Genomic DNA, 26825 nt, shown 5'->3' with positions numbered 1-26825 from the left:
TTGCAAATTTTAGATCTACATCTGACTTTGATTTGAGTCCAGTTAAAGTTTTTTTTTCATTGGTTATTACAGAAATGATCATTCATCAGTAGATCTATCATACTATGAGACATTTGTATCTGAACTCCATCATGTTAATTTTTGGAAAATACCTCAATCCTGCAGGGACTATAAGAGCTTTATATGCAAAGAAACTGTGCCAAATTTCTGGCCATTTAAAAATGATCATGTTGCTGTAGTGCCACCTACTGGTGATATGTCATAACAATTCGCAGGAGTGCTGGGAGATGATGTGTACACCTGTCATCTAAATTTGGTTTTGATGACAGGTTCCAAACTTAAGGGTTATGTTGAAGACACACTTAGAGGAATCTGGCAACCAATTATGGTAAAATGGTGTTTAAAATACATATATATGAAAATATATATGTATATAATATACACATATGTTAAAATACAAATCTAAATATCTTGGCCAATAATGTACTGTAAAATCAGCATTTAAATATTAGTTAGTCATCACTAAAACTAAAAGCCATTATGTCTGCTGTTTTAAATGAAAATAATTTAATAAGTAGTTCATTTATAAATGACCCGTTTGCAAAGGGATCTATTGGAGGAGTTTCCCTGAAGAGTTAATGAGCTAGATAAAAAAAAAGAAGAAGATATACACAAAGCAAGGATTTTTTAATAACCTAGCAAACCAAAAGTTGTTGTTATTAATGGAGATCTACTATATAAAGCCTTATCAAATATTATTGACAATCAGAAAAGCCATTAGTTACAACATAAAATATATATTACTGAAAGTGGTTGGCATACATCTCCCCTGTTGGGTGCTGTGGCATTGTTAAATTGCATTACTTTTCAAATGTCTGATTTCTGCTGCTTTAGAAAAGGCAACTGTGCTTACTGTGCCATTTCCACTAGATGGCAGCAAGTTTATTTACCAGCACTGTGTCAGTGAACCCCTGTGGGGAAAGCCTGATCCCCCTCTGAACAGCCTCAGATAACAGATCCGGCTCAGCTGATGTCTCGCAGGAGTTGTAGTGCAAGTCACCTCAAGCCAACTTCTAATGCCAATAACAGTGTGACAACTTATATCCCTGCAAATCTGACTGTGACATTGTATTTATCAGGCGGTGTGTTAATGTACACAAGATCAGAAGACTCACTTGCCAATAGAGGACAACAGCTGTGTGTATGTGCATGCAAGCGTATGTGTTTACATAATGGGAGTAAAAATGTGAACCATTTTGTTGGGTATATGAGCATTTCTTTGTGTGCACATATAGTAGGAGTATGCACCCATGCATGGTGATGGACGCATGGATGGATCCATTCATATACAGTATAATGTAGCCTTATTGAAAGTATAAGAGTAAAAAGCAAAGACATGGCAGCCATGAGTGTGTGTGAAAGTTGGACAGTTTAAAGACAGAGACACATTACAGAGGAGCTCTTGGGGGGACAGACTGAAGGTTTAGGCCCTTGTTAATTATTGAAGCGTTTGCTGTTGTGCTTTAGTCAGCAATGTGTCACATTACGCCCCTGCCCCACACACACATAAACACATAAATACCAACAATGATGACAAAATAGATGTCGGTCTTGCAAAATGTGTGCTGAGATATTCTCCAGCCACTTGTAATCCTCAATATGCTCAGCAGGTTCAGCAGGTTAGATCATTCATAAGTAATGAATGAAGGTACTATTGTTTAAAAGGTCAACTGTAAGTCAGTGAGAAACTTCACTTTACAATACACATCGTTTAGGAATTATTGATTATATCCATTGGCTACTGTGTTTTGACTGGTTCTGTTACAAAAGAGATCAACAAGTGATTTTAGATGGTAAATGTACCAGCACAAGCAGATAGATTACAACAAAGACAGTGAAGTGAAAATTGGACATGGCATGCAGCCCAATACATTTCTCTTATACATTCACCGATAAAGACACAGTATGTCTGCTCTTCACATGCTGTGTATAATTTTAAAATGTCTATCAACTGTCAAATATCTCCTTATTGTCTCTGTAAAGGCAAAGGTTACTTTATTTTATTCTCCTGTTAACTGTTCAGTTGTCATGGACTAAATAATCTCCACGGTGCCTTGAGGTCTGTAAAAAAAAACCTGACAACCAAAAATCTCACCTTTGAGTGTCTTTCTCTGTGGTCAATTTATGCATGCTGGTGCAGCATGTTCTTTGATCTTTTCCTAGCCCCGTTCACCGGGCCTGAGGCAGCTTTATTCAGGTGGAAAATGGAGGTTAGACCTAACTGGACAGAAGAAGAGAGCACAATGGGGGATGGGAACATGCTGTCTATAGTGGCTGATGTTGGTGATTCTTGGTAGAAGTAGGTCAAAGGTAGGTCAGCTTCCTCACTACGAGACAAGTTCATCCAGTTGGCATTATTAAGAGTTATGATCCCTGTTTGTGAGATATGGTGGAGAGGAGGTCAGTTCATCATCCTTGGGATTTGATTGGATACAGAACATGTATACATTCATCCTCAGACAGAGTGTTGTCACCGTGCCTGCTGTTGGATCCGATCATATGTTGTCCTGTAGGTTCCTCATCCATCACTTCTCTTAATGTAGACTCCGGGTCTCCACCAGCTGAAGCTAATTCCCATGTTGACAGTGGGATGTATGTTGTAAATCAAAAGGCTTTAACATAATTTCTCAGGACAGCAGGTTTGTGTTTGTGTGTGTGTCTGTGCACTATATGTCTCATATGCATCTGTCATTTCAGAGCGCTACAGGAAGGTCTGCTACTGTATTTATTGGTGTAGTCATGAAAACTGGCGAGGCTGTGTCATTCTCTAGGTGGCACTTAGTGCAATGAGTGAGTATTTTCAAGGCCGGATAGTAAATAGCAAAATACATGTGTCCTTATTTCCTTCTCTGTCTTTCTCGTTCTCTTCCTGAAACCTACTTTACATGTGCAATACTCTGGAAAACAAAAGAGAACTTTGTCTAAATCCATTTTATTGATCAGGTGGAGCGTGCATTGGCCCCAAGCCTTGAAATCAAATCCAGTTGTTTACTGTACATTCTTGATATTCATCACAGGATGTTATATCCAGTGTATATCTATCTCCAAAGCACAAAAATGCACATTCATCTAGTCACCAAGACATTCAACATTTTGCTTAAAACAGTGGCATATTTTCATTTTGTCCCCTAAAACGTACATTAAATCTATATTAAGTAATTTTATCGTGCAAGAGCCAAGATATAGATTACAGTCAAATATTGAAGATAACATCTATTACCTGTGATGATGGCTTTATCACAGACTATATGGTATCTGGTCGAACATATTTATATAACATAATCAAGCATTGTGAAACATTAGGTTGTCATATGTTCACTTAAAGAATTGTATTAATTATGCTTATTAGCTTTGTTGCAGGGAGTAAGATGAGAAGATTGATACCGCTCACATAAGGATGGTACTGACCTTCTCATCTAACTCTCTTAGCAAGAAATCACATAAGTATGTTTCCCAAAATGTCAATCTATTCCTTTAAGAATAGTTGAACATGACCTTTTCATAATGTTCTTTTTAAGAAGGACATTCATTAAAATGCTTGATATTTTAAAATTTAGTGGTCAGAAATATGTTCTGTATGAAGCTTTCTGTGTTACAAAAGAAAAAAAATAAAAAGCAAAACTTTTTCCCCACATTTTCTTCCATGAGTAAAGATAAAAGAAGAGTTTGTGAGCAAATGGAATAGACGACTCAGAAAACATATTCATATCTATATAGTGTGAAACTGATGGAGACAAAAACAGATTCCTTGTCTTCCCCTAGCTGACCTTGGTGGCAGCCTAGCTGCGACTCGAGGGCAGAAACCCAAATAACCCAGCCATGAAAACAAAAATCAATGCAGGAAGCAGATCTGTTGCCAGAAGGTAGTCCTCCAAGGTCAACAGCTCCGGCTGGCTGGCTATCACATTCAGCTTTCCACCCAGTCACACAGATGTAGACAAACAACAGACATGGAAAGAAAAATGCCAGCAACAATATTCATTCCATCTCAGATGGCTTGTTTCTAGAAAGAGTTGGTAAGAGGATGAATCCATTTTCTGCTCATGTTTGGACAAAAAGAATAAGCTTTTTGTTGTAGTGTTGTCACAACTGAACTATCCACTTCAGATACTAACTTAGTTTAAGAGCTGATTCTTAAACTGGCATTTGAAAGTCATAAAGTGTCTAAATTAAATGGTCACTCCTTATCCCTCATCATTCCTCATCACTCTAATAACACAGATTAACAGACCTTCCTCACTGCTATCATTTTGACTTGTCTACCCATCTGTAACTGATAACATCAATAGTGGCTGTGTTCTATTAACAGTAGATGTCTAAAGGTGTGTTCAGACAAAATGTGAGGTGAATTTGTGCCCTGTGTCACTAATGCGAGTTGGACCGCTGGACCATTTGTCTTTATTCGCCCCAAACAGCCAAAATATCAACTATATGTTGGCTGTATACTAGGACACACTGACCATATCCGTGGTGTGTTTGTGATCAGTTCAGCCTCTGACTGAACTCAGAACTCACCAGAAACTTATTCTGGTGAGTTCTTTCCCTCCAATCTCTCTTCTGAAATTCACTTCACGTTCTGTCTGAACACACGGTCAGTCTCTGGTCATGGGTTACTGGCACAACTCAACAGAGCAGAGCCATTGTTAATGTTACTGATTACACCTGTGGATTTCCTTTTATGACGTCAAAATGTCCACTGTGAAAACTGACTCCTTAATAGTGCCCAAAACTGACTAAGCTCATTAGATGATCAGCTGGAAATGACAAAACATTGTGGACTTAGTCTCCAGCTAAGTCTCCAGCAGGATAAACTGCTAAAATTAGAGGAACTTACATGTAAAGTAAGAGGGGAAGAAGGGTCCTCTGTGGAGTTTTACATTCCAGTGAATAGCAAAGCATGAATAAGCATAGTACAGTACTGCATAGCCACACAGCAAGATCTCAAAAACCTTTTAACCTATTTTCAATGACCATTTACTTTAATAAAGGATTTCCTTATGTTGACACAGAGCAAAATTAAAATCTACTTTTGCTTCTGAGTGGTAAATGTGACGCTAGAGGGACCAAGCACAGCACACATAGAACTTCAAGGCTGGCATCAGTATGCCAACATTCATGACGCATAAATTACTCAAAGTCATGATGTGTCCTGTCAATGCTCAGTAAAGTAAAAGGGCCTGGTGGGCAGAGGATGGCATGTTGAAGCAGAATGACTCTTTGGCTCAGGTTGCATTACAATAATCTTGCCTCACCATTTTGCTTTATGCAGTCTGAAACAACTATCCCTTGAGCATTTTTATTGATGCTGGAACAGAAGGTTTTAATTGAGTTGAACTGGCAGCAATTTGATATTCGTCAACCAAGGAAATCTTGCAGTTAAACAACACTGAGTTCTGCTTAAATCACCTGCGAGCTTAACCCACTGTTTCTATTAGCAATTAACTCAGCAGCTCACTTGTTCATCCTCTCAGACGAAACGTGTGGAAGACCCTTAAAAACATAATGAGAGAAAGCATCAGTCACTAATTATTTCAGTAATTATTGAAGATCAGTTTAAGGTCAGACAAGTAATTAATTGGGGTCAGGTTAAAGTAAAGTAAGGAGTCAGTGCAGGAGAGGTTAAGATAGGATTTAGATGATGGACAGAGGTTGTCTGGGAATAGGAAATAATGGATTTGTTTGAGCTAGAGTTTCAAGTAGCCTTCGGCACAAACATAAAGAAACCTTCACCAGAAGAGGATTTTGAATGGAATTTCTTCTTATTTGCAAGCAAAATACATTATAGAAATCCTGTTTACTCTCCTGTCAGGTGTTTCTTGCCCTATAAATTGTTCAATTGTAATGATGTTTGCTGACATTTATCATGCCCCTATAACATGCATCAAATAATCCTGTACTGTAGCTTGCAGAACAGACTAAAAATTTTAGCTAGAAAATGGACAAGGAATAAAACCACATTATTTGAAATATCTTTGGAGTGGTTTAAATGACAGAATGAGTTTAACTACAGTCATTTATATTATCTCTCACAAGGAAATTCCAATTTATGAGTCTGCTCCAATTTAGTTGTTTGACTTGTCAGATGTTCCTTATATAAGGTCAGAGTGGGAGAGTGAGTGAGCGTTAAACACACTGATGCAGCTCATGCTGCACTGGAGGGGTCACAGCTGTCAGAACAGAAGCTGAGAAGACATTTTTCTGCCGTCTTTGTCTCTTTTCAAACAGCTCATCTCTGAGAGGGGGAAATTAGGCATCTTTCTCTCTCCTTGTGTGTCTCAGGTGTTTGGATTGGTACAATAAGTTTCAGATTTACACATTGATGGCTATATTTGCATCAGTAATGTAGTAGTAATTTGCTGGGATCTTAATTATATGAATAGAATACTGGATCTATCTATCACCTGTTTGGGTTATACAAGTGAAAGACCATCCTTTTTGAACATATAGCACCCGTCAAAAGTTTGGACACACTTTCTCATTCAAGAGAACGGGAAGGTGTGTCCAAACTTTTAACAGGCACAGTACACTATGCAACCTCACTGACAACATTTGCTGAATTCAAAAAGCTGATTTCTGCCTGTGAGGTGGACGACTCACTGAGGTCCATTGCACCATCATGCAGCACTTGAGCACTCAGCTCTTTTCAGCAAGCTCAGTCCCTTAATTACCATGCAAATGTCAAGACAGGCAGCTCTAAATATGCTTATCTACCAAGATCTTTGGAGGCTACACAGGTGAGCTGACAATCAATCATAGGCCACATGGGATGGGCGCCTGTGTACCCGCCTGCCCTGTCATTCCCATAAACTACATTCTTACAGTGGTGAGTGGGTGAGGAGAGACATCACTCCCTCAGTGACAATTTCTCTTACAGTGTGGATTTCTTGCTTTATATCAGCATGTTAGCTTGTCACTTGAAGGGCATTACATTTGCAATCAGGAGACAGCAAGCAGATATATGGTAATGGGCCAACATTAGCAGGAAAGTGCCAGCTCCTGTGCTGTGTAGTCTTTAAACATATTCCACTCTTAAATATACTTGCACAGTTGTTGACAATCTGTCAGTGTTGACTTTGTTCCAGGAGTTATTTTATGTTGGGTCTACCCACCTAAAAAAATCACCTGGAAATGCAAGGTGTATTGGAAATGGGTTTGTATGAGTACTTTTATTGTATTTTATTTTATTTTAGAGTAGATTTGTTCCATTCAGGAGAGGTACAGCTATATCAACAGTGTACTGGTAACAGGATCCCTATGGGGCCAATCTCACTGAGCAAGATTACTCTCTCCAATGCCAAAAACCATCTGACGGCCACAAGTTGAAATGAGTTAATTTAGTTTTAAGATGGGTAGAGATGACTTGAATGTGCAATAGACCAGTGTAATAGCAAGAGCACAGCACTTTTTAAGACCCATATCCACTGTGCAATAGCATCTTACACATCATCTATGTCTATGGGCCCTTACAATCTGGGCATCTGCCAGTTTATTATGTCATTTCATGCCATATTCTGATTGGCTAGTTTGTAGACATGGCTTGAGGCAGCAGCCATATTGGAAGAATTTTATCCCAAATTTCTGGAAATGTCCAAATTTTGATGCAGGCTGTCTTTAAAAGCTCCAAATTGTTTGCTGGTGAGCGTGATCTAGCACCACCCCTTATTGGTGACCAAAGATTTCACCACTTTTCCCTCACAACTGCCAACTTTTGTTAAACATAACCCAATAGTGCACATCGTAAAGAAGCCTTAAGTAATTTCCTGGCATTACCACCTAATTTCAAAAAGTATGGTTTTACACCAACTCTGATGCAGAAAGTAGACAGGAGTACAAGGAACCGCAGCATAAGGTTAAGAGATCAGTGGCGAAGGCTAAGGAAAAGGTGTACGGTGAGTTGTATGAGAGGTTGGACAGTAAGGAAGGAGAAAAGGACTTGTACCAATTGGCTAGACAGAGGGACCGAGCTGGGAAAGATGTGCAGCAGGTTAGGGTGATGAAGGATAGAATTGGAAATGTGCTAACTAGCTTGGAGTGTGTGTTGAGAAGGTGGAAGGAGTACTGTGAGGGGCTGATGAATGAAGAAAATGAGAGGGAGGAGAGGGTTGGAGGAAGTGAGGGCAGCTATACACAGGATGAAGAGTGGAAAGGTGGTTGGTCCAGATGACTGTGGAGGCATGGAGATGTTTAGGAGAGATGGAAGTGGAGTTCTTAACTAGATTGTTTAACACACTCTTGGAAAGTGAGAGGATGCTTGAGGAGTTGGAGAAGAAGTGTACTGTTACCGAATTTCGAGAATAAGGGTGATGTACAGAGCTGCACTAACTACCGAGGTGTAAAGTTGATCAGCTATAGCATGAAGTTATGGGAAAGAGTAGTGGAAGCTAAGAGGAGAGGTGACAATTAGTGAGCAGCAATATGGTTTCATGTCAGGAAAGAGCACTACAGATGCGATGTTTGCTTTGAGAATGTTGATAGAGAAGTATAGAGAAGGTCAGAAGGAGTTGCATTGTGTCTTTGTTGATCTAGAGAAAGCATACAACAGGGTGCTGAGAGAGGAGGCGTGGTATTATATGAAGAAGTCGGGAGTAGCAGAGAAGTATGTAAGAGTGGTGCAGGATATGTATAAGGGCAGTGTGACAGCGGTGAGGTGTGCAGTTGGAGTGACGGATGGGCTCAAGGTGAAAGTGGGATTACATCAAGGATCGGCTCTGAGCCCTTTCTTGTTTGCAATGGTGATGGACAGGTTGACGGACAAGATCAGGCAAAAGTCTGTAGTGAGAGTAGGGAGCAGGTTGAGAAGAGCCTGGAGAGGTGGAGGTATGCACTGCAGAGAAGAGGAATGAAAGTCAGAAGGAGCAAGACACAATACATGTGCGTAAATGGGAGGGAGGACAGCAGAATGGTGAGGATTCAAGGAGTAGAGGTGGCGGATGAGTTATGAGTCGAATAAAGCAATATCAGGGTCTTTCTAACATATAGGCTAAGTAATATATAGTTGACACCCTAACAACAGGTGTACTTACAGGGTTTCATAAAATAATGTAATAAATAAATAAATAAATTGCCAAGAAATAGCCTAGTGGAAAAGTTGGCACCCCAAGAAGTGCACACAGGATTTTATTTGCTTGACAATTGATATGGGCAACCCAACTCTCAGCACACTTATGCAACAATCTGTAACCTCTCAAATAAAACAAATATGATATAATCATATAGCCTATCATGAATGTAGTCTATAACAAAATACAATGCTGTCATCATGAAACAAAATGGCCAAAACTTAATTTTCACATTGGACAAAAGTTTTCCTATGATGATCTAGAAATGTTAGAGCTATTTACAGTCAATCATCCAGCATTGTATTTGCAGCTGATCTGATACAATTTACACATCAGGCTTAACAGTCAGGATTTCATGCCACCAACAGTATTTAAACATTTATTCATTGGTTTTGTCAGGCTGTGACAAACAGCATGTTTGCACCCAATTGGAGTGGACCCAGAGTGACTAATCACCTGACATGATTTAAAAAAAACAGCATAGCACAGCAGCCTTAAGCAGTGAATAAAGTAGAATAGAATAGCATGTCCTACCTTAGGCAGTGAGAGGATGTCTCATCAGTGCTCTCTTCTCTGCCATCCTGTTGATTATTCCATCGGTGTCCAAAGCAATGAGAATGTCTTTTTCTGTAGCCATAAGCATGAACGCTTCAAGATGTAGTGCTCCGTAATCTATTCTTGATGAATTTTAAAGTTGAAAAGCTGCGCTCATATGCCACCTGTGTAACGGAGAGAGTCAGGTCTTGAGCTCCACTGTTAATGCTGTCACTACATGAGCTAACATTAGCAGTATCACCTGCTGGAGGTTGTCACGCACCTTTCGCTCATCCTTGGCAGCGGCTTCCTCTTCTTGGGGGTAAAAACTGTTGGATAATAAGGGACAGAGTGAACTAAGCAGCCACACATTTCTCCATTCTATATTTCTCCATTTAGCATATTCAGGTTAGGCTAACCCATTGTTGCTAACTTTGGAGCTGACCCCCTTCACTTTTCAAGAAGTTGGGGAAACAACTTTTCTTGATCTTGAGAAGCTGCAGCATTTATTAACTGAAACACTGTAGTCTATACTGTACATTTACTGCAAGATTGACAACCTTTTCCTCTGCTCTGCTCATATTCACCATCACTTTTCTGCTGCTCGCGTTCTCACTTAACCACTCACTCACTAAGCACACACATTACGCACTTAAAAGGAGTTACACGACCAAGAGTTTCCCAGGCAATGACACAGATGTTAACTCACGTTTCAGTATAGTGCTGCACAGACTCCCAAATGCAATTGATTCCCGAATGATTAGGTATATGGTGTCATTTTTGTCATTAAATTTTTTTTTTTTTTTTTGCTCTGGCTGCGGTCCTTGTTGTGCTTTTATAGGGGAAACACTGTGGCGGACTGTTAATGTTATCACTGCGGCTAGACATGCTAACGTTAACAGGATTTTGTGTGGAAGTGACATCTAGATTTTGAATAAATGTGTTAAACATTTTTCAGCATCAGCCACAAAATTCTTTTTCTTTTTGTCTCTGACCTTTTCTGCTCCACTTTTTTGCTTTTTGGGACCTTTATCCATTTATATTGGCTAGCAACTCCACTCTCTCTGTCTTGATCTGATTATTTCCCGCTTGACTTCTTACATTACATGGATGGACACATCCACTTGAAAGGGTGGTGGGAGAACAACGGTAGCACTTTCTATACCTGCCTTAAAGTGTAGGTAGCCTATTGACAATTGGGACCATGTAACCCCCAGTCAGATGGGATGATCCAACATCAAGTGGGCCACAGCCGGCAGGTTGAATTTTTTTTCCCGCAATTATTTTTCCCCACATTGCTGGTGGCTTTGTGGCCAACTAAATGGACCGGCCCATGTTCAAAGTAACAGGGAGTGTGGAAGAGAGATGAAGAAGAGAGAGCAGGCAGGGTAGAGTGGGTGGAGAAGAGTGTCAGAAGTGATCTGCGACAGGAGGGTACCGACAAGAGTGAAAGGGAAGGTTTACAAGAGGTTAGTGAGACCAGCTATGTTGTATGGTTTGGAAGTGGTGGCACTGACGAAAAGACAGTAGACAGAGCTGGAGGTGGCACAGTTGAAGATACTAAGATTTTCATTGGGAGTGACGAGGATGGACAGGATAAGGAATGAGTAGATTAGAGGGACAGCTCAGGTTGGACAGTTTGGAGACAAAGCGACAGGTGAGATGGAGATGGTTTAGACGGAGGAGAGATACTGGTTATACTGGGATAAGGATGCTGAAAATGGAGCTGACAGGCAAGAGGAAAAGAGCAAGGCTGAAGAGGGGGTTTATGGATATGGTGAGGGAAGACATGCAGGTGGTTGTCACGACAGAGGAAGATGCAGAGGACAGGAAGAGATAGAAATGGCGACCCCTAGCTGGAACAGTCGAAAGAAGAAGAAGATGGTTTTACACGTACTTCTAATAGTTTTTGCACATAAAATGTTTCTTTACTCATTGTTCTTTTCTACACTCAGAATATGCTTAATTCGCTGCTTCTTCACAGCTGCTTTGTGAGTCTGAATGCTTTATGAGATACTCAGTAAATGCTTTATAAACAGTAATGCACAGTGATTATATTGTCAATATTGTATTTGATGTTTATATTGTAATAACTGAGTTATAATAATATGTTCGTTCGATCCTCTCCAAACTTCACAATATCTCATGGCTGTATTGGCAGGTACAAACTCATCTCTCTCCCATTATATTTGCTGAAAAGATATATATTTTTTGTTTTATTGCGCTCTGACATTCTGTTCTGTTCTTCCGTTATTGTGGATATGCTAATGGTACGCCTACATCTATACTTTTTTGCAACGCTTAGCTAATTTGTCAGCTAGAACTGCCTTCGTTATCTCCTAGTGAGCTAACGAGCTGATGGGAAACAACTGTGTAGGCAGGTAGCAGGTCACATGGGCACTGAGGTGATATGGAGGGGTGAAAGATGCACTGAGGGCTCCTAGTGGGCAGGTGTGGCACAAGATTCAGAGGCAGAGATTGAGACACATGAAGATTGCATTCTGAACACCAAGCTCCAATAATTTCAATGTGACAAGGTTTATTGCATCTTTTTCTGTTTTATTACAAGGAGCAAGTTCAGATCCTGTTTAAAAAAAATCTGCATCTGTTATATTTGTGCATTAAATGTCACAATGTTGCATTTTAACAGCAAAACTGCTTTAGGTAGTGTAGGTATATGTCTTGAATGCTGTAATGCTGTATAACCAAGCAGTATGTGATGTGTTAACAGACGATATGATGCAAAGGTCAGATTCTTTGTCAGCGACTAAGGTCACATCCCTTGAGAGATGTTTTCCAACTAGACAGAATGAACAATACCTCTTCAGGGGCATGCAATCGTGACTCAGCGCTGTGTATGGATGTTGGCTTTGCTGCATGTAAATGTGAATGCCTCTGTCACCCTGACTGACATTCTGATTCAGCAAGACCTCCGCACTGTGTGTGGGATGATGCATTCAAATCCACGCATAAGAATCACAGATAAGTTTTCCTTTTGCTTTTACTCCGTGAGTGTGCAGGTAAAAGTGCTTTTTCTTCACACATATTTTACTACAGGCGCATTTCTACATAAATGAATAGACTCATTCAGGGACTAAGTGCGGTGTGTTGAATACTGATTGGATCAACCTTTCAGTTAAAAGGGTGGCTGATTGTGTCAACCTTTCAGGTAAAATGGCACAAATTTTGAATGATTGGGCTGGATTGAAATAATACAGTGACAAGTGGGATATTTCTATTACAGCTGGTCTTTGGTAGTGTATCCTATTCAAAATCAAGAATGTTTGAAAAGAAGCAGATGAAATGCAGTTATTTGAGTGTTTTTCAGTCTCCTGTAGCTGTAAAATCGTACATTAATGTACATAATTTGAGCTAAGTAGAGATATGCCACTACTCATCTGCCTTGAACTCCCCCTGGACATAAAGAAGCTATATATAAATTGTAGCTGAAGCACACTGTCTGTCTGTTTGAATGGATGTGCCGGGAGACTCACAGAGGGTTAACCGACCTGACTGCTGGACTATGATTCACACTCTGCTGGGTTAAGGTCCCACACGCAACAGAGCAGAACTGTCCTCGGGGCTGGAGACGCCAGCAATGCCCAGATTGTGTATGTGTGTGTGTGCGTTTGAACATTTGTGTGCATGTTTGTCTGTTAAAACATTTGCATGTGTCACATTTGTTATGTTAAAGTGTCTTCGATGGGATACTCTATCCGTTATTTTTTTTAAAGATATGAGACAATCCTGCTACACCTACATACCAAACCCAGAAATTCTCACTGTGAACCAGTAAAGCAAGGATGTAGCTTTATTCTTTTCTGATTAGCACACAATATAGTTCTCCCTGGAGTGATGAGCTCATGTGATTTACCTGTACATAGACCTGCTTTCAGAAGCAGCCTCTAAAATCCTCGCTCCTCAGTACTTACAGGCTGGTTATAACGCATTGACTACATGGAAAAACCTCCTGGGAGACACACGGAGACAATGGCTTTTCATCTAAATTGTCTGACTTCCACTTTATTTTTCTTTGGTGATCCATGAATATACTGTTGCTCCGCACTAGGAGAGAAGCTGGAGAGAGAATCACAGATAGGGAGAGCAAATGATAAACGCTCTTGGAATGAAAGTCCTAAATATTGTAGAAAAAGAGCAGAAATGCTTGAAAAAGACAAACAAAACACTCATGATCGAAAACTGCAAGAGGGAATAAAAGATGAACAGAACAGCAAAAAAAGAGGAGAGGAAACAGACAGAGAATGAGAGGGATGAGAGAAGAGGAAAGGGAGGAGTAATGGTAATTTATGGCTGCCATGCGGCCCAGATATCCATTAGGAGAGCCATAACGAATGGTTGGTCCCTGGAAGTGACACTTGGCTGGAGCCGGGGCTGATTGAGCTGTGATCAACCCAGCAGACTGCTGCTGCCAGCAATGCAACACTAACCTTAGCAGATGACATCTAAACGCCACCGTAAATTCACGCCCATGGTAAGTGTGGCCCTGCTCCACACCTTTCTTTCTCTGTCTCTCAGTCCTCTTTAGTGATTCCCTGTCATGTGTTAAGTTTTCGCACTGTTTGTATGTCTGTCTGCACCTGCTCCAGTATTGCTGTTTTTGCCTTCATCTGTATGGATTAGTGTGTCTGTCTCCATATAAGTGTACACCATCAGTCATACACTTAGCCTGGCCTAGGGAGTGGTCCTCCACTACCACCCCTCTGTTTCTTCCTCCCTCAGGTGCTGATACTGAAGGTTGCTATCTTTTCTTCCTCTTTCCCTATCTTTCCTTTCCTGACTGTACATGATACCCAAGGTCAGGTTCCCTCTACTACATCCACATCACTCATTCAGCACTGCTATAATTATCACCCTGCACAGCAGCTGCTAAGCTCTATTTACACTTGTTCTCTGTCTGGTTGCAAGTTCAATAACCCCATAACATATTATCATATTATACAATAGTCTAGTCGTGTTTCACTCATGTGTTGTGTGTTCTATGTTAAGTAATATCACTAGGACTATTTAAAATTTTAAAAAGCCTGGGAGAAAAAAACACTAACACCACTCTGTGGTATTTCCCCACTGCATTGGATACTATCAGAGATTACAGTAAGCAGATTACAGCTAGCATCTCTGTCTGCAAGTTTACACTCCAGCAACCCCAGCCAACTTGTCATCATCCTCAAAAGGTTTTCTCTTGTTTAAGTCATAGTTATTGTTTAAAACATAAACAATAAAGCATCTAACCACTGTGTTGCTTTTTTCTTGCTAGAAACGTTCGAATCGAAACTCATTTTAATGCCGAAACTAACTTAAAATATTGCATTTTTCCACAGAGAAAACGTGGACGCAGGCAAATAGAAAAAAATATTTTAAAAAAAACGTGGACATCTCACAATTTTATGCCATTATTGTGAAAGTAATACATTTTACACTTTAGACTAATGTACACATTTCTATGTGAGCCTGGGTTGAATATTCACAACCTGTCGCTACAACTTGAAAACGTGAAAACAATAGAACTTCATTTATCAGAAAAAGAGTAGTGGAAGACATGAAATGTTGATTTTATACATGGCACATTGAAATAACAGTAGCCCTTTGACTTTGGCACACCTTACTTTTCACAAGTAACTTTCTCCAAATATATTCTCAGCAAACATTGTTTGGACAGCAACGTCGTGTCCCCGCCGGCCAAAAATGCTTCCTGTCGGACGCCAAAAGCAACAACATGCAAATGAAACACAAATCATGAACCTCACATCAAATTGCTTTTTAGCAGACATGTGCACATATTTGGAATACAGATATGCTTGTCTAAGTGTCAATTTCTCCTTCTAATGAATGTTTGGTCTGGTCCAATTTTGGTTTAAAAACGTCTGTGAGCAGACGATCACAAGGTGTCGTCCTTTCCACGTTCAATAAAGGTCCATCTGGACCTGACTTCAAAAACACTTCAAATACATCTCAGAGTTTCGCTGTACAACGCATCTATGTGCGTTTTGTTTTTTCTCATACAAAAACTTTTATTTTTATTCATCAATTGGTTGAGAGCAGATTGTTCTAAAGAGACGTCCTGTGCCCATAGAATCAACGTCTTTGGGCATTTAAATTTTTAACAGTTTAGCAATGATGTGCGCTTTATCTGGGTTAATATAAGTTACACAGGGTTTATTATTGAGTCACATATCTTCATCATGGATGTTTTATCCTCATATCAATTAATAATTCATGTTTGATATGTGTAGCCCGTCTCGTGGGAATAAACATTGTTCAGCACAAGAGTTGAGAGCTAAGGATGTGCTGCTAACTTTGAAAAGCAACAGGAACAAGAGGACAGTTTGCTTTTATGTTGGCATGTATGTTCCATATCACTCATGTAAGAGCGTTATTTAGAGCCTCTCAGAGTTCAGACAAGGACTGTCAGCAACAGTTTTTTATCCTGGAGTTAGCATTATTATTAGCCTGCTGCAGTGCCTCAATGGAAACACAGTCAAGGGATGGAAACTGGAGAAAAAGTGTATTAAGTGGAATTAAAAGAATTAAGAATTCAAACTGTTATTTATCTACAATAAGCTGTACTTTTGATGATCATCTTTTTCTGTGTTGTTGCATGTCAATATTGACCCAGTGTCTTCCTGTAAAAATGATGCATATGTCTTATATTAACTAAGATACTTCATGTGTTTGCTTTGTGTTTGGTTTTATATAATTCACTATCAGGATTATCTTGAAAGTGACACGTTAAAATGTATAACAGACGTCCAGGTCAGACAGGACATTGGTTGGACCGTTTCAAAATATAAAGCAGTTGTTAATCTTGACATATAGGATATATATATAGCTGCAGAATGCACACTGTGTACATAAACTTTAGCAAAATAGCTGAATAGGCCCGTTGATGATGGTAATGACATATTTTGACATTGCTGGAATGCCCAGGAAGGACATCTAGCTGGTGGCCAGGTTTTGGAGCTATTTTTGAACTGTAACGGGACATCTTGATTGGACGTTCAAACAACGGTCATGCAACGTCTCAGTGTTTGCTGGGTTGCTCTCCCCAGTCTGTCTCTCTTGTTTTATTTGTGTAATATGTGTTTTGGCTTTGGTCCAGAGCAGGGAAGTGCAGCAATAATGCGATTATGAGTGAGCCCAAACTTCATCACCTGTCTGCTGCAGTGCCAGGGGAGATAAAGTGGTGAGGTGATATATGCTTTGATATGACATGGGGAACATGGTTGTGTGCCAGCAAATAATATTAATCTAGTTTATTGGTGAGATGGAAGCAAATTGTGCATAACTGTGCTGGCCTTTTAGTGCTGCTACAAGGATATTAACACTGTCCAAGGTGTGCGTCCGTGCGTGTCTGTGTTCAAAACAGTCTTTTATGTACTTCAGTATTATTCACACAATATAGCCCTGAATTTTAGATGAACAAATACAAACAGAGAAATAAGTCAACTGAAGTCAAAATTGAGGAATAGTAGTACATATACTCAGGGGCAACTTAATTAAGTTTTCAATTTAAAACTAATCAGCACAATAATATGGGTTGAAAAATAAAAATCCCTTTTGACAAGAGGGTACTTTAACAAACAGAATTGCCTTCGACACTCATTGATTTGTTTTTACTTATTCAAGATCTTCAAAATATTTTTTGGAGACGCTTGATATTTGAGACTAAGAGTAGAAGTTGTGCCAACATCTTGTGGATGAGTGGGATCAGCCTGGAAGGCAAAATGTACTGTTTACTTTTTATTTCATGACTGTTTTCTCATCAACCAGAACTTACTGTTGGATTTACTGCAAGCAATTCTCCCTCTAAAATCCAGAAAGATGAGAAAATACCCACATACTGCTGCCTTGTTCCCAATTCTTGACATGACAATGGTTTGACCGTAAATAGTTTTCCCGGGGGAAAGTTGAGAGTTTTAACTACACCAATACAATATGGTCAATCATTCAATTATGAGAGCTCACACAATACCTCTTTTATAAGATTGTGAATGTCACATCAACATTATATACAAACACATCAAACTGACTGACTAGAATGCTGTGCTATAGAAAGGATTTTAAGCAAACAAATCAATCAAAAGCTAACCTTATCACAAAAGGGACACTGACAGTATCACAAGAACAGGCATCTAGTACCGCATTCAGACCGACACATTGACACGGGTCAAACTCACTATCTGTATTGGTCAACCTGTGTAAACCAACCCTTCTCCTCAACCCTCCTCTGGACAATTGTCGGACCACTCCACCACTGAAACTGTGTGATGATAGTGAAAAGTGTGACGGGTATGTCATACAGATGAGTCCAATGCTTCCCCAGGCAGCAACTGTCCGATCATTAGCAACCATATAGGCACAGCAGGCTTGTCAAGCTTTGGATTTCTCCTCATGTTGAAGCGGTGTGTATGGGGCTGTATGGGCTGTAGTGAAAGCGATACTCTGCATTGTAAGAGTTTGGAGAGTGATCAGTTAGTCTTCATTCTAAAAGCCTTTCTTTTCAAAAGCTTGAAGTGAAAACATACTGTTTAAACTTTATGAACAAGTACTGTATGTAAAACAGGGTTATGCTAGACTGAAGTAAGTCTGATCTTATATTCTTCCTCATAATACAAGGACTAACTAATACTACAATGCACTACAATGCTGTTTATCTATTTCCATGTCTTCTACATGACTCGTCAGCTTAGCCTCGGTCTTGTAACATGATATCATGCATGTAGATAATCAACTGCATATCTAAGACCTCTTTTATAAGATTGGCAATTTAAAACACCTCAGCTGGGAACGTAAAAAAGTCAGCAGGAGACAAGAGTTTTCAACCAACTCATGCTGGTAACATTCATGACAGTTTGACAGCAAAATCAGAGATAACATTGTGAACTGCACGTGACATACAAGAATGCAAAGTTTGAGATGGTTAGTTTTTTTTCTTGTCAATCATTTTGTTTATAAATTGTTACCAAGCACTTACAAATAATTTATGGATGTCTGTGTGCCTCCTGATGATTGCCTCTAAAATCCAATTCTACCATCACCTCATTACTACAAGTTTGTAAATGATCCATTTCTTTAGGATATGAAAATTTCATAAACAGCATCATTTTTCTCTGGGGTTGTTTTACTTTCTCTACAAAGAAAGGCTTATACAATCAGAATAATTCAACAGATACACATAAATTAAACTACTGTACACAAAGGGGCTTTAGGAGAAAAACTGTAATAAAACCCATATATTTAGTTTTTCCTCTGTGTCTGTGTTGCATGTCTGTGTGTATTTGTGCCTCCGTGGTCTGCAACTTCCAGTGGCTTAGTTTGATTCAATACAGTAAGCAAATACAACAATCTGCCAAAAACAATTACCTGATTTTAAGATCCCACTCGTTCACCAAGCTGACGTTGCCTTTGAGGAGAAAGGAAGCTGACATTTGAATTTGCATCTGAGCAGGGTTACTGGCTGGTAGAATGGAGGGTACAGCGGCTCCTCGCTGCTGTCAGAGTGAGGCTGTGTTTGAGGGTGTCAGGACCGATCGGTGTGTTGCAGCTCTGAGGAATGCACAATGTTTCCTCCGTTTAAGTGTTAGACTCGGCCGAAAGAAGGGAGGAGGTGGAGACCGAGAGAGAGAATGGAGATGAAATAGGAGTGGAAAGGAGGGAAAGTGAAAGACTAGTTGCAATCTGAGAGGAGGAAATACATTTTACAGAAAGAGAGAGTAAGACAAAACAAGATTAATGGGTGGGGAAGGACATATCCTCCAACTATAGGTGTAGATTCGAGTATGGTCATGTCCCTAGCAATGTCAAGATATTACTGAATTGTCCTTACCCTTCTGATTTCTTCTGAGTTACCAGGAATTAGGCAACTTTAAAGGAGATGAGAGCAAGAGATATGGGGTATAATTGAACTGATGGGCTGGCAACCCTCGAGTTTTACTAAGCATTGTCGGTTAGCTGTAGCATTGACAGTAGCGCCTGAGAGATGAATGAGGTGAATTTGAAACGGTCAAACATAACAGAGCTAAAAACTCAATGTAATTCAATTCAATTCAATTCAAATAACTTTATTTATCCCCAGCAGGGCTAATGCTGGACATAACTAACATCAGACAACTTATATTACTGTATATCAGGTGTGGGGGTGAAAGCTAATTTATGATAAATGTCCAAACATCAACCAACTTAATTATTGTGAATTTTTGTGAAAAAAAAGTGAAAGATGGAAGACATTGTGTGCTTTTTTAAGCAGCTTAACTTAAACTGCTTAGCTACATGTTCTGCAATTAGTCCAAACATTGTTTTTGACATCAGAAACATGTAGAACTAATGTGTGTTAAATTAACACCATCAGGAGTTTAGTTATTATTGTATGGATCATTATATTATGGATGATATTTATGAGTTAAATTAGCCACAGATTGTCCAACTGATTAGTTTGTTTGTGGATGTCATCACTTTATCAGGAAAATCGTTGAGGCAGCATCTTAACAGGCAGGTGGAGCTGCAGGATCTCAGGTCAGCTCTGGTGGTTAGTTAATTAAAAATATAATTATTTTAGGATGGTCTAAACATACTGTAGGTTGGAGCATAAACTTTATTAGCTGCTCTAAACCCTTGAGTTGTTTAGCCCAGACTGAATGAGAGGACAGAACCACAGAATCTCAGGTGAGGTTTGCAAATGTTTAACAGCACACAGTGGGTTCATTACCTGTATTGGTTGGTTTTTCATTCATTTGCTTTTAGGCAAGTTACATAACCAAATACATTTTGCAGAGTCAAGCTCTTTGTGTGTGTTAGTCTGCCTATTTGCCAAAATTAACACCTAACCGACATCCTTGCAGAGCATAGGATTTTATTTATGAACAGCATGTCCTCTTTTTTCATCATAGCTTCTTCACCCATATGGAATTCCATAGGTAGATATGTGTGTGTTAAAATATACGAATGCATGGCCTTATCTTGTGCTTTTCAAGAACATGGCTTTCCATGCATGTGTATGAAACTAGGGTGTTCCAACATGATATGTCAGTGATGATGTTTCCTAGTTACTGCTCATGTGATTTTCCTGCACAGGACTGGCATTGCTCTTAAACAACTCATTTGTATTTTTATATAGCAACATTAAGCTTTCAGTTGTCTAACAGATTGTAAATGCTGTAAGTCCATTTCTACTTGTGCTGCAATAGAAATGCTAACATAATGTATAAGATTTAGTGGTAAATTGTCAGGGCTTAGTGCTGACATAGCTTTTTCTATGTCTGTGTAACAGGGGTGGGAATGCATTTTTTGGTTGAGTTTTGTGGATTAATTTCTAATCGAACAGGGCAGTGTTCTTTCGTTGAGCTGGACCTCGGTGTTGAGGCCAATCTCTCTCGCCCTTAATCACCCTTCTACCTCAAAACACAACATTCTTTTCTGTTGGTCATTCATTCTGTGGGAGTTCAAGCTCGCCCACCAGAGCAAAAATCAATACAGTCCGAGCTGAGCTTAGTGGGTGGACATAAAATGGCTGTTTCTTGCTGTTTCTTTTTCCCTGACCATGGGGTGATATTGAAGAATAAAAAATCAAATTCTGCAGTCTAAATTAACAGCACATTTCCCCTGTTATTAACCTTTTCAACAGATTTCAGTGGCTTCAACCTTTCAAATCAGCCAAACTACCAAAACCGCATAACAAGAAGAGAAAGAAACACATCATTAGTGACTGAAGCAAAGTGAGATGCACAGCTCACACATAATGTGCAGCCAATTACCTGTAAAACATCTGTAAAAAAAAAATCTTGATATGTCTTGTGGGCTCAGAAACAGCAGTCATGGTATGCTGCCATGCCAAAAGCTCAAAAATGGTAGGTATATAAAAACAGATGTAGCAAGCACATTTCTTTACTACATTTATAAAACAAATACAGTTACAGATGAAGAGATGTTATCTTAGTATCCAAGCATCTTTATATCGACTCACTAGCATCAGAGGACTGATGATTGCACGGTAGTATTTAGCTGTAAAATGTTCACTGAAACATGCTCTCATTAAGTGTGACCTCTCTGTCACAGTAAAGCCTAGTGGTGAGTGTGTTGGGTTGTAATGAGAGCTGGCTGTGGGCTGAGGATGAGGAGAAGAAAGATCAGGACACTGTGTCTCAGACACAAAGGGCAGAGGACTGACTCAGTCCAACCGACCATACCACATGGGAAGAGGAGAACACTCTGGCGCCATGATGACAGAGAGTATATTTGTTAAAAACTGGAAATGTGAAGATGATGAAGAGAATCTTCTGGAGAGCCGAGCACAATCTATGATTATAACAATAAAATGAAATCTTCCAGGCAGTCATACTTTTCTCAGCTACTTGCAAATTACTATAAATATCATAAAGATATAATATACAGAGATTATCATGTTTTTTTTTTCTCCTATTAAATCACACTCTGATCTGGATTAAGTTATCAAGCAGCTGAATTCTTCCACCAGCTCTCCATCCCCAATATGCTGATTAAGTCTGTCTTTCCACGTTTCTCACATATACTGAACACTTTCCCCTCCTCTCTAATGTGCTGTCATAATTACATTACTTAAGAAATTTAACCCAGATCCTTTCATAATTAGTAACTAAAGAACAATCTCAAAACTTCCATTCCTCAGCAAAATACTGGGGAAAAGTTGTATATTAACTATTGGATAATGAAAGTGTTCCAGTCAGATTTCAGATCTAAGCTCAGCACTGAAACAGCCATTATACCATTACCATAGTAATCAATGACCCAGAATAAGATCTGGTGAGGGTGTTTTTTAGCTATATTGTTCCTGTTCTCTAAAACAAACTGCCTGATAACCTGTTACAACTGTGTCCACTTTTTTGTTTTATAAGGCTTGTAATTAGTTTTGTGTGTGTGTGTGTGTGTGTGTGTGTGTGTGTGTGTGTGTGTGTGTGTGTGTGTGTGTGTGTGTGCGTGTCTGTAGGACAGTTGTGGTTTGTCGCTGTCTTTTGGAGGGTGGGTGGTTGTCAGTCTTCTACTGTACTGTATGTTATTTATTATAATCTCATGGCACTTGTTGTTGTATGCACTCAAATGTAAAGCACATTGAGTTTTCCTGTACTAAAATGTTCTCTAAAATTGCCTTGCCTTTCCTCAATGTCTCTATGGGCTGCAGGAGGTAATAGGATGTGATCAGACTGGTTTCAGCAGGTGGCGGAGGATGGGGAGAGTCAAGGTTGCCTGAGTGCATGTGTCAGGACCCTGACTGCAGCAGACAGGCTATCTGGATGTGCCCCTCAGCCCAACCTGATCTGTGATTGGTTGAGACCGGTTGGATGGCTGTTGCAGATGGGGTCATCCTCCCCTAGTTGTCACAAAGACGACTGCATCCTCCACAGTAACTGAAAACATCCCAACAGAAGGCAGAGAGAAGAAGAGAGCAGCAGGAGTGAGACAAGCTATATTTATAGTTTAAGCACTTTTACAACAAAATTACAAAGTGTTTCACAGAGAAGACCATGCAAGCAATAAGAGCAAATACAAATACCAAGAAGATTGAAAAGTTTTAGGATGAAATCAAAAAAGAATCACATTACATTTTCAATTTTAACCACAAAATCACATTATGTATACCCCATCCTCAAGACATCAAATTAAATTAAAGCATGTACAACACTCTGTTCCTCTTGAGCAAGAAAACATTTTACTGGAAACAGACATGAAACCTAGACATAGAAACCTAAGTCTGCATCAGTGATTGCTTGCAGGATGTTTTTTTTTCACAATATGCTGGAAGAATATGGGCCAAACCGGATGACCTCTTAGGGCATCAGCATTTGATATCCATGAGGCATGCAATAACATGGCTATACTGCTAGAATCAAAGGGTGTTGATGGGAAGTACATCCAGGTGTTATCGGTGTTACATACAGAACATTGTGGTTTTGAATGGCTTGATCCAGAGGAACTATGTAGTGTACATCAAAAACAGAAGAGGACCAACAATGGATCCTTGAGGAGCACTGTCATGACTGTATGTATGACTGTATTCACCAATCTAATAAAGACTGAAAAATGTCAAAGTTCAATAATTTTTCATGAGAGAAAAGAGTTGTGAGGAAATGACATGATAGCATCTTCATCAGTATGATGGATGTGTAGTTGCTGAAAGTTTGATCAATCAATGCTGAACAATGACATGTTTGGTAAAGGAGCCAGCAATCAAAGAACTGGTGAAAAAAATGTACATAAACAGTAACAAGAACCATATGTAGTGGAGCTGAACCCTAAAAGTGTTACTGGGTTCATGATGCAGATATATTATGTAAGATGCTGAAAGAGGGGGATTCAGGTTGGATTTCAACTCCGCCTTGTAGACAAAATTAACCAAATATTTCTCAAGTCTGGATTTAGGATTGAGACAGGAGGGACATTTACCAACGGAAAACTAATAGTTTCAAGATATCATGAGAGAAAAGAGGAAGAGACATAAATTACAAAGATGTTTGTTGTATTAAGGGGAAAACTCCTCACAAACTTTGTAGTCTTTCCCCATAGTAACTAACATTTCAATTTGAATCTAATTATTATTATTTAATGCACTGTGGAATTGACAAAAGATGCATGAGATTTTATTTTAGGAGCCACTCATGCATTTTACCCTGATAGCTATTGGCACTGCTGAAGGATTTCTAACTACACCGCAACAAATTCTTTTTATATGCACAGTACATAACTAAGACTATATTGTTTTGTACAAATTACATCCAATCTGATCTTTTTAACATTCTAGACTGTTACCATCCCACAAATCCTATGATCTATAGACTATGTTACACCCATGTGTAAACAGCAGTCCCAATTATTTTCTCCCAAAGTACAGCTTAGCTTGTGTATTTTTGTCTCTTAAATTATTCTCCTTGTCTCTCCACCTGAAGACCCTTCGTTGTTTACGAGGCCATCACTGTAAACAATTTGTTGCTAATTTATTTTCATGGTTAAATAAAGGATAAATAAATATCAATCTTCCTTAACCTTGCAGAACCTTCTCAAACTGCCTTCCTCACTCCAGAGCTGTCCTTGGTGCTGCAGACCTCCCCACCACCCAGTCAGCTCTACTAGCATAAACCATCTCTGATAGGTGCAGCTGTAAAGCTTAAGGTTATATGTAAATGGCTGCATTATAAGGTCAAGCGTCATTCTCATGAGAGAGAAGTGAGTCTCGTGGGTTTTTAATGTGGAGGAGAAATCTTTCAAATTTGATCTGGATTGTAATTATCCAGCCTTCACTGTAAATTTCTCAAGACAACATTACACATTAATTTCTATCTGCATATATTATATTTGTCATATTTTGTATAATGTTTAAAATCTGCAAGTCTCTGCAAAATTTCCTCAATAATTTCTCAGTAGCTATGCTCTCAAGCAGCAAAGTGCTCTTGTTTTAAAATGCAGTCTAAAATTTGTGCCAAGAGCAGACAGTGAGTGTATATCATTTCAATAAATCTGAGTGAAGGAGACAAATTCACAGCTCTCTATCACGACTCTGATGGATACAGAGGAAGAGGCAGAGAGCACTCAGAGGTCTATCTGCAAGCCCTCTAACTCAGGCTGTCTGTACTGTAGGTGTGGTGATGCTGCAGGAAGAGACATAAAACACACACACAGCGATAAGGTGAATGCAAACACACAGGCATGCACTCACACACATACGCTTGAAGCGCATATTTATGCAGACAGGGCATGTATATTGTACATAAATACCTTGTTAAGCACACATCCAACACACAAGCACACAGTCAGCTGAGAGGCAGGGGCTCGATTGGAGGAATGACAAGAGGAGATGATCTGTAGGCTATTCCTCATGCTGTCACCAGCTCACGACATCAGGGTGGGGGCGGGGAGGCAACTAGAGGGGTGGCAGCAAGTATTATATTATCTAGGAGTAGTGTGGAGCAAAATATGTGAAAAAAAATGCAGTAAATTATACATTGCAAATCACTTATTAAAAAGTAATGACATTACTTTAGTAATTACTCAACAGCAAAGGTAATTTGTTACATTTCTCTTTACATTGGGCTACATTTGTTACTCACCATTTCAGTCAAAGGTGCCCTTAACCAACTCCAAAGCCCCCCAAAACACATCACATCTTCTGTATATAATGTGTCAAAAAAGAAAACGAGACATTGGTGTGAAACACCTAGCCAGTCTACACTTTGGGGGGTATTTGTCAATCAATAGCTAGCTTAGCATTAGCGCAGGTAACTGCATTCAGCAGCACTTCAGAGGTCTCGTCCACAAAGTGAAGAAGAGGGGTTGACGTATCCTTCAACTCAGAATGAAACCCAGGTGATTCTTGAATGTAGGCTAACCACTGGCTAATGTTAGCAAGCCAGCTAAGCACACCCAACATGTCCAGAAAATTATACAACTTTCAAGTTACCCGCAGATACATTTCATCTCTTTTGGTAAATGTTAGCTACCATCTGACACCTTCAGCCTCTGTGCCAAACTAACACTTCATGGACCAGTCTGTCCACTGAACACAGCACAGTTGCAGATATAATATTGTTATCAACTCTCCATCAAACTCCATGTAAAGCAGTGAACAAGCCAACCACCCAAATTGTCAGAGTAATGCAACATCAAGGCTGGAATACCAACTAGGCAAAGCGGGCAACTGCCCAGGGGCCCCAGACACCCAGGTGTACTCTACATCATTTGGTTTACCGTAATATGATTAATCGAAAATTTGTTTCAAATTTGTACCACTGAAGTACAATATCAGCTATGACAGGTCCTCCATTCTCCATGTTGTGGCTCTGGTCTTGAAATGGGACTAGTTTTAAGACAATAATTGTTTTAGTTTATATATTATTAGGAGTACTGTAAGACTGCAACCAACAATTATTTTCATTATCAATAGGTCTGACAGTTATTTTCTTTAATAATCGATTAACTTTTCATTGTAAAATGTCAGAAAATGGTGAAAAATGCCCATCATTGTTCCCTGAAGCCCAAATTAACATATTCAGATTACTTGTTTTGTCAGAAAAGTCAAAACAGGTCGCCACTGAAAAAGGTATCACATTACACAAATGTGTTACTAAGTAATACATTACTGCCAACAGTGTCAGGGAGTGGGGTATCGTTTGGCTTCACCCACTGCTATTATGT

The 26825-nt window shown here is 39.4% G+C and overlaps 2 long non-coding RNA genes across 2 annotated transcripts in view; both read right to left on the bottom strand.

Moving 5' to 3' along the window:
• Nucleotides 1-20182, bottom strand: part of LOC121908149 — a 38712-nt gene extending 18530 nt beyond the window's left edge. Inside the window, exons 1-4 of the long non-coding RNA XR_006099183.1 lie at nt 19498-20182; nt 10649-13730; nt 9937-9982; nt 9654-9838 (exon numbers count right to left, since the gene is read on the bottom strand). This is a non-coding gene — a long non-coding RNA (uncharacterized LOC121908149). The remainder of the gene's footprint in view (nt 1-9653; nt 9839-9936; nt 9983-10648; nt 13731-19497) is intronic.
• A 4760-nt stretch (nt 20183-24942) lies between these two features.
• On the bottom strand, nt 24943-26544 carry LOC121908146. Its single transcript, XR_006099182.1, has 3 exons — nt 25742-26544; nt 25410-25554; nt 24943-25282 (listed from the first exon to the last, which is right to left on the bottom strand). It is a non-coding gene; the product is annotated as an uncharacterized LOC121908146 (long non-coding RNA).
• Between the last annotated feature and the right edge of the window lie 281 nt (nt 26545-26825).

The sequence above is a fragment of the Thunnus maccoyii genome, chromosome 2, assembly GCF_910596095.1.
Source record: "Thunnus maccoyii chromosome 2, fThuMac1.1, whole genome shotgun sequence".
Classification (NCBI taxonomy): Eukaryota; Metazoa; Chordata; class Actinopteri; order Scombriformes; family Scombridae; genus Thunnus; species Thunnus maccoyii.
Note: the sequence above shows the minus strand (reverse complement) of the source record. Positions and strands in the feature narration are given on the sequence as shown.